Source organism: Trachypithecus francoisi, unplaced genomic scaffold, assembly GCF_009764315.1.
Source record: "Trachypithecus francoisi isolate TF-2019V2 unplaced genomic scaffold, Tfra_2.0 Lachesis_group8, whole genome shotgun sequence".
Taxonomy (NCBI): domain Eukaryota; kingdom Metazoa; phylum Chordata; class Mammalia; order Primates; family Cercopithecidae; genus Trachypithecus; species Trachypithecus francoisi.
Window position 1 is genome coordinate 116,100,021 of NW_022681473.1, and position 18,972 is coordinate 116,118,992.

The window sequence follows — 18,972 nt, forward strand, 5'->3', positions numbered from 1 at the left end:
CATTCTTATACACCAGTAACAGACAAACAGAGAGCCAAATCATGAATGAACTTCCATTCACAATTGCTTCAAAGAGAATAAAATACCTAGGAATCCAACTTACAAGGGATGTAAAGGACCTCTTCAAGGAGAACTACAAACCACTGCTCAGTGAAATCAAAGAGGACACAAACAAATGGAAGAGCATAGCATGCTCATGGATAGGAAGAATCAATATCGTGAAAATGGCCATACTGCCAAAGGTTATTTATAGATTCAATGCCATCCCCATCAAGCTACCAATGACTTTCTTCACAGAATTGGAAAAAACAGCTTTAAAGTTCATATGGAACCAAAAAAGAGCCCGCATTGCCAAGACAATCCTAAGTCAAAAGAACAAAGCTAGAGGCATCATGCTACCTGACTTCAAACTATACTACAAGGCTACAGTAACCAAAACAGCATGGTACTGGTACCAAAACAGAGATATAGACCAATGGAACAGAACAGAGTCCTCAGAAATAATACCACACATCTACAGCCATCTGATCTTTGACAAACCTGAGAGAAACAAGAAATGGGAAAAGGATTCCCTATTTAATAAATGGTGCTGGGAAAATTGGCTAGCCATAAGTAGAAAGCTGAAACTGGATCCTTTCCTTACTCCTTATACGAAAATTAATTCAAGATGGATTAGAGACTTAAATGTTAGACCTAATACCATAAAAACCCTAGAAGAAAACCTAGGTAGTACCATTCAGGACATAGGCCTGGGCAAGGACTTCATGACTAAAACACCAAAAGCAATGGCAGCAAAAGCCAAAATTGACAAATGGGATCTAATTAAACTAAAGAGCTTCTGCACAGCAAAAGAAACTACCATCAGAGTGAACAGGCAACCTACAGAATGGGAGAAAATTTTTGCAATCTACCCATCTGACAAAGGGCTAATATCCAGAATCTACAAAGAACTCAAACAAATTTACGAGAAAAAAACAAACAACCCCATCAAAAAGTGGGCAAAGGACATGAACAGACATTTCTCAAAAGAAGACATTCATACAGCCAACAGACACATGAAAAAATGCTCATCATCACTGGCTATCAGAGAAATGCAAATCAAAACCACAATGAGATACCATCTCACACCAGTTAGAATGGCAATCATTAAGAAGTCAGGAAACAACAGGTGCTGGAGAGGATGTGGAGAAATAGGAACACTTTTACACTGTTGGTGGGATTGTAAAGTATTTCAACCATTATGGAAAACAGTATGGCGATTCCTCAAGGATCTAGAACTAGATGTACCATATGACCCAGCCATCCCACTACTGGGTATATACCCAAAGAATTATAAATCATGCTGCTATAAAGACACATGCACACGCATGTTTATTGCGGCACTATTCACGATAGCAAAGACTTGGAATCAATCCAAATGTCCATCTGTGACAGACTGGATTAAGAAAATGTGGCACATATACACCATGGACTATTACGCAGCTATAAAAAAGGATGAGTTTGCATCCTTTGTAGGGACATGGATGCAGCTGGAACCATCATTCTTAGCAAACTATCACAAGAACAGAAAACCAAACACCGCATGTTCTCACTCATAGGTGGGAACTGAACAATGAGATCACTTGGACTCGGGAAGGGGAACATCACACACTGGGGCCTATCATGGGGAGGGGGGAGGTGGGAGGGATTGCATTGGGAGTTATATCTGATATAAATGACGAATTGATGGGTGCTGACGAGTTGATGGGTGCAGCACACCAACATGGCACAAGTATACATATGTAACAAACCTGCACGTTATGCACATGTACCCTAGAACTTAAAGTATAATAAAAAAATAAAAATTAAAAAAATAAATAAAAATAAATAAATAAAAAAAAATAATAATAAAAAAAAAAAAAAAAAAAAAAAGAAATTCATGGCCAGGTGCGGTGGCTCACACCTGTAATCCCAGCACTTTGGGAGACTGAGGTGGGCAGATCACAAGGTCAGAACACCGAGACCATCCTGGCTAACACGGTGAAACCCCATCTCTACTAAAAATACAAAAAAAAAATAATAATAACCAGGCATCGTGGCAGGGACCTGTAGTCCCAGCTACTCGGGAGGCTGAGGCAGGAGAATGGCATGAACTCGGGAGGTGGAGCTTGCAGTGAGCCAAGATCACGCCACTGCACTCCAGCTTGGGCAACAGAGTGAGACTCCATCTCAAAAAAAAAAAAAAAATCTTCTGGTTTTATTCAACCCAGTCATTATCAAAGTTACTTGACCATGGAACTGGGTTTTTCAGTGAAGACTAATCAACACTTTCTAGCAATACTTGTTCATGGAATTTACTTTCCGAAATTCCAGATGAGGGAATTTTTTGTTTTACCTAAGAGCTCTTCCTGTTCCCAAATTGTAAGAATGTTAATTAAACTGAAAATGGCCTCATACGCGATCAAGCTCCAGATCTCTACTTTCACTCTGAACCCTCATTTAAACTTCCCACATCCTCATGTTCTCTTTGCTGTTACTATCTTCATCTCTAGCACCAAAATGCCATTCATGCCTTGGCTCAAATGCTTAAATCTACAGATAATTCTTTTCTGTTAGCCTTGGCTTAAGTTCCATTGGTAGGAAAAGAAAAATGCTGATAGTATATAATAATTATACATTGAAACAGGAACAGATATAACCTTGGATGTTAATATTAAGTGAGATTTAAATTGTCTTCTTTATTGTTTTCCATGTTTTTAGAGTTTTCTGTAGTTATTTTTAATTTTGTATTCTTAAATAAAAAGAGAAAAAATGCTGATCTCTTTAAGGAACTCATTTTTAACTTCTCCAGCATCTACATATATTTTACTTGTCCCTTTTCAAAGTTCATCTATATTAGTCCATTCTTGCATGGCTCTAAAGAAATACCGAAAACTGGGTAATTTATAAAGAAAAGAGGTTTAATTGGTTCATAATTCTGCAGGCCATAGAGGAAGCATGATGCTGACATCTTCCCAGCTTCTTTGGGTGCCTCAGGAAACTTACAATCATGGCGGAAGGTGAAGTGGGAGCCAGCACTTCACATAGCCAGAGCAGGACGGAGAAAGTGGGGAGGTGCAGTATACCTTTAAATAACCAGATCTCACAAGAACTCACTCACTCTCACTAAAACAGTACCAAGAGGGATGGTGCTAAACTATTCATGAGGCATCTGCCCCCATAATCTAATCATTCCAGGTCCCACTTCTAACACTGGGGATTAAAATTTAACATGAGATGTGGGTGAGGACACAGATTCAAACCATATCACCATCCATAAATTTCATGAGTTTCATTGTTTTTCAAATTTTTATTTGCTTTTAATTCCATATAAAAACATCTGCAGATGCAACTTTGCAAAATTACTCATGTCATCTGATGTTCTAAAACTTCACCTAAATGACTCATGGGATTGCTGTACTATAACTAAGCCAGCATTGCCTTGAACATAAGACTGGTCTCAACTAACGGCAAAATCTGGTTTCTGCCTGTGTCCAATTAGTTGTAGTATATGTCTGATCCTCATTTCTTGAAAACATAGCTATATAATTTTACTTTATGTAAATGTTTTCTCAAAATTTTGATTTATTTAAACATATTTATTTAAGTGGCATATTCCTCTACCATGTCCTGGATAAAAATAGAATGTCACAGGCTATTCAGTGAGTAATCAAGCATCCACATGACCCTAAGAGTAGGAAGTCCAAAAGTCCAATATATACAAATGTAAATCCTGCTATCTTATCCTTCTTCTGTACTCTTGATTCTTCTCATGCTTACACATGTCTTAGGATAAGAAATTTAATCAGATTCAATCCTTTCTTCATGATCTTGTAGCAGCAGAACACTGACTGCTGAGCAGAAAGTGGCCAGAATAATAATGGCAGTGTCTTTGCCTTTCATACAAATCACAGGTGATATATTATTGCCTTCCCTGATGAGTTGTTTGCTCCACATTTAATGAAAGTAGAGCTCAAATAATTGGGGTCTTAACTTAAAACTTTTTCAATGTCAATGCCTTCAGTAAAGAGAGCTCTCAAAATTGGCTAGAGACCCTTGGGGTGAGTTTTGGGAAACCTGCTACCCCCTAAATTGGAGAGGCAAGTGAATATGGATAATCAGATCTAACAAGAGCAGCAGCCCAGAAGCCTACGTCTGGAGCCAGTATCATGGTAGGAGAACTTAAATAGTAATTAGTAAATTTTTGGAGGCTCATAGTAGATAAGCTTGAGAGTTAAAAACTTCAGGGGGGAGGTTATTCTTCAGAGAATCTCTACATTTTCATGTGTTTTACCACCAGGTGCCTTACCCAGGTTGTTAGGAAGAAGATCAAAGAAATATTATCTTATGCTTCCTTTAGGGGGAAGAAAAGAGCAATCATTTTTGAAATATGCCCAGAGTATTATGTTCTCTTTAACAAAAGCCACCTCTCAAAGGAAAGTATTTTAACAGAGCCTAACCACCTTGGGTCTTACCAGAGCCTAATTAACCTTGGGGAAGAGCAATATCTAACAACAGCCTGCTCCAGCCTTCTATGTGTGGCCATTCGAAACACTCAGCTCCATTCCTGTCTAGCCTTTCTATGTCCCTGAAAGCTTTAGGAGAGGAAATTGAGACACACTTGTGAAGGTTACAGCCCAGGGGTACAGGCTCACTAAAAGATAAAGAACTAATCATAGTGCTATAGAAAACCTCTCCCACATTTACTGCCTCTTCAATATAGTTTCCATATAGTAAAGCATAACAACTAAAAAAATTGTAAGTCTCATTACAACTAAAAAAAATTGTAAGACTTATTTAAGAAGTCTCTAGGAAAATCCAAAAGCAACAAAGAAGAAAAAAATAAGGACACCTGAGGAAAATTTAACCTCTGACACCTATAACTACAGTAAACATTAGGCACACACTAACTCCTAGCCACAAAAACATAAAATCTCACAATAGAGGCCAATTTGCCTTAGTTCCTTTTACTTAATACATCATGTCTAGCATTCAATAAGAAATTGCAAGGCACGTTGAAAGGCGAAAAATCTCAGAGATCAAGCAAGCCTCAGAACCAGACACAGACATGGCAGAAGGTTTGGAATAATAAAACCACAGATTTAAAGTAACTATGAATAATATGCTAATATGCTAAAGAACCTACTGAAAAAAGTGTACAAAAGGCAAGAACAGATGAGTTATATAGAAGCAAGATGGAAAGTTTAATAAATAATCAAAAGGAAAGCTAGAAATAAGAAAACACTGTAACAAAATTAATAATACTTTCGATGAGCTTATCAGTAAACTTCACACAGCCAAGGAATGAATTAGTGGGCATGAAGCTATGTCAACATAAAGTTCCCAAACTAAAATTTAAAGAGAAAAGAGAATTTTTTAAATGGAAAGGAATATCCAAGAACTTTGGGGCAACTATAAAGATGTAACATATGTGTAGTAGAAATAACAGAATGAAAATAAAAAGAAAACGGAGAAAAAATATTTGAAGTTACAATGGCTGAGAGTGTTCCAAAAATCTCAGACAACACCATGCAAGTTAAATGACAAAAGAATACACACAGGCACATCATATTCAAATTGCAGAAGAGAAATACAAAGGTAAACTTTTAAAATGATTTATAAAAGAAAAAAACAATAAATTGAATTTCATCAAATTCAAAACTTTTGCCCTGTGAAAGATGCTGATAAGAGGATAAATACAAGCTACAGACTGGGAGAGAACCACCTATATGACAACGTAATTATAACTAGATTACGTAAAGAACTTTCAAAACTTAACAGTAAATGAAAGCAAATAAACCAATTAAAAATAAACAGAAAACACCAAGAGCCATTTCACTAAAGAATACCTACAAATGGCAAATAAGCAGATGAGCAGATGTCTAAAATCACTACTCATTAAGGAAATGCAAATTAATGCCACAGTGAGATATTATTGTACATCTATTATAACAGCTAAAATATTAATGATAATAAAAAGTAACATTCCTAAATGCTGATGAGGACATGGTTTCTACCGGTGTCTACTGGTTCTTTCATATATTGATGGTGAGAATATACAATGGTATAGCCAGTTAAGAGAATAGTTTGGAAGTTTCTTAAAAAGACTGAACCTACCCTTTCCATAAAACCTAGCAATTATAATCCTGAACATTTATCCCAGATAAATAAAAACTTAGGTCTCCAAAAACATGTAGACAGCTGTTCATGGCAGCTTTATATGTAATAGTCAAAATCTGGAAACTATCAAAATGTCCTTAAATAGAAAATAAAATTATGGTACATGCATGCCATGGAATCTTACTCAACAATATTAATAATAATAATTGAAAACTATTGACATGTGCAATAACTTGGATGAAATTTAAGAGCATTATGCTGAGTGAAAAAAGTCTTAAAATGTTACATATTACATGGTTCCATTTATATAACAATTTTTGAAATGACAAAATTATAGACATGGGAAAAAACTAGTTGTTGCCAAGGGTTGTTGGTGAAAAAGGGAAGAAAGTGTGTGTGTGACTTTGTATGGTTATTAAGAGAGAGAACTTTGTGGTGATGACCAGTTCCATACCTTGATTGTGGTGGTGATTACAGAAATCTACATGTGAGGTATAATGGCATAGAATATAGACGTATTACATTGTTGTCAAATTCCTAGCTGTGAAATTAAACTATAATTATGTAAGATGTATTATACGTAGTAATAACAACAAAAAGGAGAAAACAAAAACAAAATAGAGCAAATCAATGAAATCTAAAGTGTGTCCTTTAAAATTATCAACAAAATTAGACACACTTTTAGCAAATTACCAAGATAAAAAGAGGAAAGACACACATTGCCTATATCAGAAATGAAACAATGAATTTCACGACAGATCTTACAGAAATTAAACATACCATAAGGAAATATTATAAACAACTTTATGTCTACATATTGAACAGTGTAGATAAAATGGACAAATTTCTAGAAAAACATAAAATGACTAAAGAAATAGAATATCTGAAGAGACCTATTCCAAGTAAATCGATTAAATTAAGAATTAAAATTTTCTCACAAATAAAAGCTCAGGGTCAGATAGCTTCATTGGTAAATTTTGTAGAACATTTAAGGAACAAACAATGCCAATATTTTATTAATTCTTTAAGAAAACTGTGGAGGAGGAGGAGGAGGAAATACTTCCAAACTCCTTTGCTGAGGCCAGTATGACTGATACCAAAGCCAGAAAAATATATCACAAGAAAAGAAAACTAGAAACCACTATTTTTATGAAGATAGATACAATAATTTCAACAAAATATAAGCAAACCAAACCCAAAAGCATCTAAAAAGCATTATGCAATATGACCCTAGGATGCACAGTTGGTATAACATTAAAACATCAATTTATATATTATGCTGTATCAATGAAGAAAATAACAAAAGCACATGATCATATCAATAGAGGCTGAAAAGACTTGAAAAAAGTTTAACATATTCATGATGAAAACCTTCATCAATGTAGGAGTAGATAGAAACTCACTCAACATTATAATTAGTGATAGAAAATTGAATTATTTCCCTCTAAGATCAGGATATACACTTTCATCACTTAAATTCAACATTGCACTGGATGTTGTACATGAGCCAATCAGGCAAGAAAAAGAAAGAAAGGCATTTATATTAGAAAGACATAAGTAATTCTGTCTTAATTTTCAGTGATCCTATATGTAGAATATCTAAAGAACACACACACACACACACAAACACTACTTGAACTAATATATTCAGCAAGGTTATAGAATATAAGGACAATATATAAAAATTAGTTGTATTTTCAGTATCAGTAGTCATATATACTAGCAACGGACAATCCAAAACATAATTAAGAGAACAATTCTATTCACAATAGAATTAAAAGAAAATAAAATACTTACGAATTAACAAAAGATGAGCAAGACTTGTACACGGAAACTACAAAGTGTTGCTTAAAGAAATTTTTAAAAAATTACTAGATGACATTTTATATAAAAATTCAATACTATTAAGATGATAATCTCCTCATATTGATCTCTAGCTTCAATACAATCATTGCCAAAATTCTATCAGGCTTTTTACAGGAAATGTCAAGCAAACGACTCAGACTAGTGAATGTAATTTTTTGAAAGAACATGGTGGAAGAATTATTGCCCCTAATTGCCACATATATTATAAAGTTACTGCAATCAAGACAGAGTGATACTGGCATAAAGATATACAGATAGATTAATGGAATGGAAGTCCCCAGTGGAACAGAATTAAAGACCCATAAATAAGCCCTTACATTTACAGTCAGTTGATTTTTGACAAAGGTTCCAAAGCAATTCAAGAGAGAAAGCATAGTCATTTTGACCAACGTAACTGGAACAATTGGATATCAGCTGACAAAAGAATAAACTTAGATCTTTACCTCACATCATATACATGTTCACTCTAAATGGATCATAGACTTAAATATAAGACTTGAAAGAATAAAACTTTTAGAATAAACACATGGGAATAAATCTTTGTGACCTCAAGTTAGTAAAGATACCAAAAGCAAGATCCATAAAAGTTATATGTATATATTCATCTAGCTATCTAGCTATTCAACTAGCTGTCTTCCCTATCTTTTTCAACAGGGCGTTTGCAAGAGTAGGTGCTCAACAATAACATTAATGCTTATGTGATAATTAACACACCAGTGTTTATATACATATATAAATATATATATATATACACACACACTCCCTCTATATATATGCAGGTGCTCAACAATAATATTAATACTTATGTGGTAATTAACACATCAGTGTTTATATACATATGTAAATATATATATATACACTCCCTCTATATATAGGCATATACATACACACAAACACACACACACACACTCTTAAACATTTATCCAAATTATTGTATTATAACTGTGAGGAGGGATGAAGGAGAATAAAGGGAGAATCCCTTCCCTAGAAGGTTATATTTACTAGAATTCCATTGGTAAAAATCAAACACAGGAACACACCTAGCTGCACAGATGGCTGAGAAATGTAGCTGTGGCAGGGCAGACTTGTGCCCATTTAAAACTCAGGAGCCTATTAACTGCACTTGGAGATAGTATAGCATAAAGGGTAAGATCCTGGGCTCTGGTGCAAGATTGCTTGGGTTCCAGTTTTGACTCCAGCTTTTACAAGCTCTGTAACCTTGGGCTAATTATTTAATCCCTCCGTGCCTCAGTTTATTCACTTGAAAAATATTGATATGGCTTACCTCATAAAATTCTTATGAGGAGTAAATGAATCAGCAATGTGAAGCACGTGGAATAGTACCTGGTACATTAATTACCACATAAGCATTGATACTATTGTTGAGCACCTACTCTTGGAAATTCCCTGCTGAAAAAGATAGGGAGGACAGCTAGATGAACACGGTGTGGATCATGGTCCCAGGGAGCAGTTGTGGAGGGAAGACACAAATACAAATAAATGTAACATTGGGTAGAAGATGCATGACCCTAGAGATAAAAATGCAGTGCTATGGGTTAAAGAAAGGCTGAAGTTAATTTTAGCTGTGGGACAAAAGGAGGCTTTCTGATTAAATGGGGAAGTAGTTTGGAAAAGAACAGCTTAGTCTCCACTCTCTTGAAGCTCAGTTGTTCACATGGGATACAGAGTCCTCCACTGCTTATTGCCCAACGCACCATGATGCAACTAATTTGGTGCTTTTTGTAATGGAGAACAGGAGAGGCTAAGTTTTCCCACCTTATTGTCCAGCACACAGACCATAAAGAGGTTGGTTCAGGAGTCATGCTGAACACAGCACTAAAGAATTCTGGTCAAGCCAGGTGTGGTGGCTCACACCTGTAATCCCAGCACTTTGGGAGGTCGAGGTGGGCAGATCGCCTGAGGTCAGGAGTTTGAGGCCAACCTGGCCAACATGGTGAAATCTGTTTCTACTGAAAATACAAAAATTAGCCAGGTGTGGTGGCGGGCACCTGTAATCCCAGCTGCTCGAGAGGCTGAGGCAGGAGAATTGCTTGAACCTGGGAGGCAGAGCTTGCAGTGAGCCAAGATTGTGCCACTGTACTGCAGCCTGGGTGACAGAGCAAGACTCCATCTCAGGGGAAAAAAAAAAAAAAAAAGAACTCTGGTCAGAATTATGTGGGTGGCCTGGGGGAAGAGGGCAATCCCCCTCCAACTGAGCAACCAGTCCTAGTCTCTCCCTCACCCTCACCCCACTCCCCATTTGGCCCTGCGCATACCCCATAATGAACCTCCTTTTTTCAGGTTTCTCAAACTAGCCTTGCTGTTTCTCCTTTTTAGGCATCTAATGTTCATCAAATATTTTCTCCCTTCCTCTTCACCAAGCCAACCACTATTCACTTTCCAGACTTCAGCTTAAACTTCACTTCCTCCTGGAATCCATCTCTTCCTTGAATAAGGAGATCCTGCCAAACATTCCAGGAGCATCCTGAACTTTTCTTTCCACAGCCCTCATCTCAGGTTGTTGTTAAGAATTATTTAATCACAATTCCTCCCTTCTGGAATGTCAGCTACATGTCTCTCTTGTTCATTATTCATTCATCAGTGCTCAGCAAGTACTAAATAAATAGGTAATGAGTTAAGGTGCAAGACAAAAAAATCCAGTAATATTCAATTGTCTTTTTTCCTCAGTCTTCTCAAGATTGTTGAAGAGTGGTTAGGCCACAAAGTTGGCCTTTCTGACTGCAGGGGTGGGCAGGGGACCCAGATAAGGCCAGTTATCCTATTGCATGTTCATGCTTCTGTCAGAATTTTCCTTGTAGTTTTCTTAAGTGGAGGTGCTGCAGAAAACTCCTCTATTATTTGCCCATGAAGCTTTAAGAATATAATCCCAGAGCTGAAAAAATACAGAGAATAACTCTATCACCCAGAGAGAAGGGGAAAAATAAGAGGTGGGAGAAGAGAGGAAGACAGAGGGGGATGGTTCAGATTCCAGTTTTTAAGATCCCTGAAAGCTGTTTTGGTTTATATTTTTTCTCTTCTTTTTTTAAACCCTCTTTTTGCTACGTTTTACTTATTTTGTTTTCCAGCTTTCTCACTCTTAGCAAACTGTTTTGGTTTTTCATTCATCCCCAGTATCCTTTTCTCTCAAACTAGTTTCTGTTGAGCTTCTACAAAATGTGTCTGAATGAACTCTAACTATAAACATATTCAGCTTGAATCTGCGCTGTGCAAAGATAATAAATCTCAACCATTTGGCTGTAAGTTCAATCCATGGGGAGAGAGCAGCAGCATTCAAAACAAATAAAATGTAGTCCGGCCTGATTCATTTCTGAGCTACTTAATTTACTTAAGTTGTATTTCAAAAGACAATTTCACTGCTAAATACTTGCTCACTTGTAAACATCAGCATAAACAGCAGAAGGCCCTAGATATGCAGATGGTTTTGAGTTGCCCAGCCAGGTACAGGCTACAGATCAGACCAGCAATGTGGGGAATAAAAACACATCTCATCGTATTTGTAGGGTTATCTAAAATGTAATTTTGTACTCTGCATTAAAACATGACACGATAGAATCCTGAGACTCTGAGCACAAGACTGGCATAGGGCTTCCAGCCAGCTGTACTACGAAACTGAAGGATATGTGGGACGCCTGCCCTACAGGGATATCTACAGTTTAGTTGGAGAAGAATAAGCCATAAACATGGAGGAAATTAAATGGCTATAAAATACAAATACCATTTCAATAATGCAATTAAAGTGAGAAGGCAGTTTATATTATTGCCAAGAGAACAAGACAGGTAGCAGTAGAGGAATTCAAGAGAATGCAAAGTCACTTCAGGCTAAACTGATCAGGGAAAGAAACCAGGAAAAGTTCAAGGCCAACAGAGTGTCAAGGATTCTGTGGCAGTGGGGATTTGTAGTTTATAGGAAGAAACAGAAATAATAATAGTAAAAACAATGACAAGTGTTAACAACTAACATCTTCTGAGTGTTAAGTCAGCACTACATGCTATGCTGTTCCACATGGGGTCTTTTTTTTTTTTTTTTTTCCAGGCTGGAGTGCAGTGGCATGATCTCAGCTCACTGCAACCACTGCCTCCTAGGTTCAAGTGATTCTCCTGCCTCAGCCTCCCAAGTAGTTGGGACTATAGGCGCAAGCCACCACACCAGGCTAATTTTTGTATTTTTAGTAGAGATGGGGTTTCCCCATATTTGCCAGGCTGGTCTCAAGTTGCTGACCTCAAGTGATCCACCCATCTCAGCCTCCCAAAGTGCGAGGATTACAGGCGTGAGCCACCGTGCCTGACCCATATGTGTTCTCTTGTTCTCGTGATGGTTGGATAAGGCATATAGAAATATCCCCATTTTACAAATTAAAAAACTGGGTAGCATCTCTGGGTTGCTTAGCCTGTGAGTGGACGAGTCAGCATCCAATCAGGTCTGTAGGATGCCCCGCCTACAGACCTAAGCTGTTGGAGAGCATAGGTTTGGAAGCGTGACAGATCTGAGTGATAATCTAGATCCACCATCTACAAGATCTGGTAATAATCTCAGGCAAGCGGCTTGACTGGGTGAGCCTTCTTTTTCTCATCGTGGGCATGCTCATGCTTACTTTCCATGGGAAGTCAGTGGTTTAGAATTAATGATGCTCATGAGGGCACCTGGCATGCAATAGGCATTAGACACGTCACGTTTCCTTTCTCTGTTTTCCCGTTGCCAGGTATCCTGCTGATCCCCTTTTAGCCAAATGGGCAATATTGTTTAACTTTAATCTCCATCCAGGAAGCCCACCTGTATTGTCTCTCAGTGTTACTCTCGGTCTTTGGGTGGGAAGCAGGCAAACCTCAGAAGGCTCATTTCTGGACTGGCTTGCCTTGCCTCACACAGGGGATCCTTCCAGGGGCATATTTTGGGAATGCTTGTAACTCTTTTCCCCTCCTTCCTTCCCATCAACATGCCAACACACCCTTTAAAAGGCCCTCAGATCCCCCTTCCACCAGACAGCATAACAGTCAAGCTAATTAATGGTCTGCCTGCTTCTTCATAGTCTATGTACTTGCTCCCAGTGGTTTAAAAGAATGAGGGAGTAGGGAGCAGAGGGGGAGGGCTTAGGGCTTCTGAGACTTGACCCGAAAGGTGTCTGAACTTCAAGAGTCAAAGCAAATCCAGTGGAAAATGGCAGTTTCTATTGTAAGATCAGTCCCCAATCAATATGGTACAATTTCATAGCTCATTATTCCTGTGTGTGCCAAAGCACAAGTGGGGAAGGGGTGGGGACAGTGAGGGAGACTGGGAGGAGGGACAAGGGAAGAATCATATGGAAGCAATTAGTGGAGCCTTCATTCAAAAAAGCATTAAGGTACTTGTAGCACTGAGGCTCAAGTGACCCCTAGGCTGGGACCATAATTCACCAACACTTAATACCGTTTACCCTGCAGATGTGCATTTTATACAGAAATATCAGCTTACCACTTTGAAAAATTAACCTATTGAAGGCTGTCAAATTCTGATGCCCTCATGAGGGTATTATATATTGTCTGCATGGCTCTCTGTTTCGCCTTTTACCTCCAGAATCAGGAATGCCTGGGTTAATTGGCAAATGAGGTGGCTAAAAAGGGGGTGGGAGGTGGTAGAGAAATGAGGACCCAAATAGAAATGCTACTTTTCCTAAGGAGAAAATATTCTTTGCTTCAATTCCAAACACGACAGGTTTGGGGAAGTGACACCCAACCCCTGTGTGTAGAGGTGACACACACCCTCTACAAGTTCTAAGCCAGAAAGTCCAGAGTTAATCAAGGAGGTAAGATAGAAGTTAGCATAAAGAGAAAGGGTGGCTCAGTGGCTACTGTGTCTAAATTACTATTTTAACAAAGATTCGTCATTACAATGGGGTTGATAAACCTATGACTAACAGAGAAAGCCTATGTGGTTAAATTTGTTTTTTTTTTTTTTGAGGCGGAGTCTCGCTCTGTTGCCCGGACTGGAGTGCAGTGGCCGGATCTCAGCTCACTGCCAGCTCCGCCTCCCGGGTTTTACGCCATTCTCCTGCCTCAGCCTCCCGAGTAGCTGGGACTACAGGCGCCCGCCATCTCGCCCGGCTAGTTTTTGTATTTTTAGTAGAGACGGGGTTTCACCGTGTTAGCCAGGATGGTCTCGATCTCCTGACCTCGTGATCCGCCCGTCTCGGCCTCCCAAAGTGCTGGGATTACAGGCTAAATTTGTTTTTTAATTATTTCCAAGAATGTGATGCTGATTTAAAAAATTCCAATGAAGCACCATTTTAACCTACACAATTGATATTTAAAAGTGTGAATATCCAGTGTTTTCAAGGTTGGCAAAAATAGGCACCCTCTGACAACACAGGTGGCAAACTGCTTTAACAACAACAACAAACTTTCTACAGAGCAATTTAATAATGGTATCAAACAACCTTAAAAATATGCATACATAACACCCAGAAATTCAACTTTGAGGAATTTTACACAAAAAGTAAGAATGTAGAGTTTGATATTTGTGTAAATAATCTTTGTCATAACTTTGTTTTATGAAAAGGACAAATGGATAAAAGCTAAACTCGTATAATAGAAATTGGTTAAGTATAGCACATGCATCTAATGTAATAAAATACACTCACTAAAAATCGTACCTTAGAAAAATATTTGTCAAGATGAAAAAATTTTAGGTTGAAATAGAAACAGAATTTTCAAAAGAACAAGCCACAGATCAGCATTTGCACGTTTCTAGATTTTACAATCCCACCCACATGTATATACATACATTACTGCGACATCATGTCAGCAATGTTTTTAGCTAGTGAGAATATGTTTGCACACTTGGTTGTATTTGATTTTTCATTGCACAGGTACCACTGCAGTTGAGGAAGGTGGCCTGAAGCTAAAGTATTAAGTCAGAAGCATGGCCTTCTGAGCAGTACCCTCCTTTTCATGCCTGGCCTTGCTTCCTGAACCTGGTGAACAGTTTCTGTATCAAAAATGACTCTGGCCTCAGTACCCGCCATGCCATAGCTCCCGGACTCTGCTCAATTCCCTGCTATCTTGTCCTTTGAACAGGATTCATTACCACTCAATGGTATAGCAGGTCAGATCTGAGTAGGAAGCCCAGCTTTATGACCTTTGGCTAACTATTTTATCTCACTGAACCTTAGTGCCCCCTTCTAGAAAATAGAAACCTAATGCCTGTCTTACAAGGTTGCTGTGAGAATTAAATAAGAACATGCGTATCATGAGCTTGGTCATATACCAGATAAACTAATATTAACTCGCTGTAACTCATGATTAAATATCAGGTTAACATCTACTGAGTTCATTTTGGTAGGTATCACCCCACTAACTCCAGAGGGTGAGAATTTATTCCCTGCTTAATGCAAAGTTTCCCCATGACCAGAGATTCTGGTTCTCTGTTGAGACTACTGAAAACCATGAGAACAAGCTCGTGGCTGGTGGTATTTTACCCTGCTATTCTCTTCTCTCAGCTAAAAGTGTCTTCAGAGCACAGGGAGGGGAGGTGGGAACCTGCAGCTGGGTTCTGACCTCACTCCTGCCAGCATCCATCAGGGAGCGCAGGCTGACCTTTGCAATGTCTTTAAGGCACAGGGATTAAGGCATAGGTGAACCATGAAGCTTAGATAACTAGTTGAGGAAAGGGGAGGGGATGAAAGAAGCATGGGGAGGACTGTTTTGGGGTGGTGTGTTTGTAGGTGTCCTTAGAGTTAAATTACGCATTCCATAGAAGCAGATACCTAATCACTTAATGCTCAAATGGTTCAGGACGCACCCTCCTGAGAAGACTAGAAATGTGAAAGGACTGTCATAGCTACTAGTTCTGGCATCTGAGTTGCTCTTTCTCCTCTCTTCTCAAATTTGGCTACACATTGGAATCACCTACAGAGCTTTACAAAGTGCTGATGTCTGGATCTTGGCCCCAGAAATTTTGACGTAATTGGTGTAGGGAAATGTTTATTAAAGTAAAATCCCCAGATCAGCAGCCTCACCCAGGAACTTGTTAGCCTTGAAAATCCTCAGAGCTCACCACAGACCTACTGAACCAGATACTCTGCAGGTGGAGGCTATCAGCCAGTTCTAACAAGCTGTCTGAGGGCTTCAGATGAATGCTAAAGTGGGCGAACCACTGGTCTAGGTTGGGGCCTGGGCTATCTCCCCAGCTCCCCAAATACTTTTAGTGTACATTCGAGTTTGAGAACCACAGCTCTACATCCTTTTTTTTTTTTTTTTTTTTTTTGAGGATTCTTAGGTCTTTCAAGTATTCACCTTCACTTTCATCATATGCTTCAATGGCCTTTCCTTATGTGCTTATGGGGTCTGTGGAAACAGTTTTCTATTATTTCCAGGTGAGGTGACAAAATTTGTCATTGCACTGAGGGATGTTAAATTCTCTGAACCACTGATAAATGGGCCATAGAAAACTGCCCTCCAGCTGCAACTGCTGTACACCAGCAAGTCAAATGGCTCAGTCAGGGCCAAAAGAAGGATAAATAAGCAGAGTCAACAGAAGCACTGCCAGGCCCTAAACAGGAGGATAGATCAAAAGGCAGCCGGCTTGGCAGATGAGCAGTGGCGATGAAATACAGGGGCTGCAAATTTAAATCTTCCCTCTTTGTTTTCATGCTACAGAGCCCACCGTAGGTCCATGGCCTGTTTGGTTTAGATCTAATACAGCTTAGATTCTAGCACTTTGGAAACCTGAGGCAGGAGGATCACTTGAGTCCAGGAGTGCGAGGATAGCCTGGACAACATAGTGGGACCTCATAGCTACAAAAAAATTAAATTATCTGGGCCTGGTGGTGCATGCCTGTGATTCTGGCAACTCGGGAGGCTGAGGCAAGAGAGCTCTTGAGCCTGGGAAGTTGAGGCTATAGTGAGCCGTGATCGTTAACAATACACTCCAGCCTGTGTGACAAAGCAAGATCCTGCCTTAAAATATAAAAAGAGTGGGGAAACAATCAATACTCTCATTTCCAGTAGGCGAAACTGCAAATTTGACTGAAAAGAATCTAACCCAGGTATCTCAAATCTTGGCTGAATTCTTGTGCTGGTTTTGCTGTTAAGTCTATAGATCTAATACACAGCATGAAGACTATAGTTAATAATAGTTAATCATATTGTGTTGTATACTGAAAATGTATTCAGAGGGTGGATTTTAGGTGTTCTTACCACACACAAAAATGTAACTATGGAAGGTGATGGATATGTTGATTTGCTTGGCTGTAGTAATCATTTTGATTTGTATATGTTTATCAAAACATCATGTTGTTCAGCTAAAATACATATATACATTCCTATAGAAAGAAAATAGAAACAGAGAGCAAAGGAAGGAAGGAAGGGAGGGAGGGAGGAAGGAAGGAAGGAAGGAAGGAAGAGAGGGAGGCAGGGGGGGAGAAAGGAAGGAAGGAAGAAAAGAAGGAAGGGAGTCAGGGAGGGAGGGAAAAAGGAAGGAAGGAAGGAAGAAAGAGAGGGAGGCAGGGAGGGAGAAAGGAAGGAAGGAAGGGAGTCAGGGAGGGAGGGAGAAAGGAAGGAAGGAAGGGAGGAAGGAAGGAAGGAAGGGAGGGAGGGGAGGGAGAAAGGAAGGAAGGAAGGAAGAGAGGGAGGCAGGGGGAGAGAAAGGAAGGAAGGAAGGAAGAAAAGAAGGAAGGGAGTCAGGGTGGGAGGGAAAAAGGAAGGAAGGAAGGAAGAGAGGGAGGCAGGGAGGGAGAAAGGAAGGAAGGGAGTCAGGGAGGGAGGGAGAAAGGAAGGAAGGAAGGAAGGGAGGAAGGAAGGAAAAAAGAAAAAGGAAAGAAAGAAAAGAAGAGAAATGAAAAACAGAAGAAAAGAAAAGAGTAAAGAAAAGAAGGAAACACCAATGTGAATAATTCTTTTGCCCTTTCTGGGTCTCAATGTCGTCATCTATAAAATGATCACTACAGTCCATTTTCCATTTGGCAGAGCTCAAACAGGCTGTAAGCTGACTATGAGGATGAAGACAGGGCCTAACCTCTCTGATATTCTTTAGGGGGCCTATTTCCTAGACTTCCTGCGACTCATCTTGAGTCACAATTTATATACGTTTAGGTGATCAAACTACCTTGTAGTTATATTTTCCGTTTACGAAGCATGATTGATATGGTGTTTCACGAAGCCTCATAAGAACCCTCATTATTACCTGAGGTAGGTAATAATGTCCCCATTTTACAATGAGGGCATTGAGGCAAGATATGGCCCGCAAACCATCTGTAAACAAATAAATGCAAATGCAGGGTTAGTGCTGGAACTCACATCTTCTGACTCCTCCTGTGCAGTTGAACTGTGAACTCCAGCTTGTACAATGCAATTCCTTGCTCTGTAGCCAAAACAAAACTGCATTTGGAAATCAGAATCAGAAGCTTGGTGATAGGCCTTCCAGTGTTTCACTTGTGATTAAAAGAGAATCTGGGTTTCCCATCTCCTGGGGCCTCCTACTCCTCTCTCAGATCCCTGAACACTTAGTATAAATTATCTGGCATTAGGATAGAGATCTTTTCATTAGTGTGTCTTTGAAAAACAATAACATACACAGAAAAATTCCTCTTCATAGGGACAAATGTAATCTTATCAGAAATGAGCAGGACAATAACAGGAAGAAGGAGAGGATTCTGGAATGTCAAAGAGAGGAGGGGCAACAGGGATAGAAGGCAGGCTTCAGGAAAGGCCCGGAGAGGCTTTTGTCAGGGGCCAGCAGCCAGGATATTATTGTGAGCTGGAAACATGGGCAGAGCCAGGCAAGGAGGAGGGCATATTCCAAAATGACTGCCTTGTTGCCTTTGTTGATATGCACCCAAAGACTGCACATGGACACAGATATATTTATGCAAAGTCCATTTTCCTTACCAATGACCTCCAGGGGAAGGTCACAGCCACTAAGGTGATGGAGCCTGAAACTAGAGAGAAAGGACCTTCAAAGACGTTGAGTCCCTC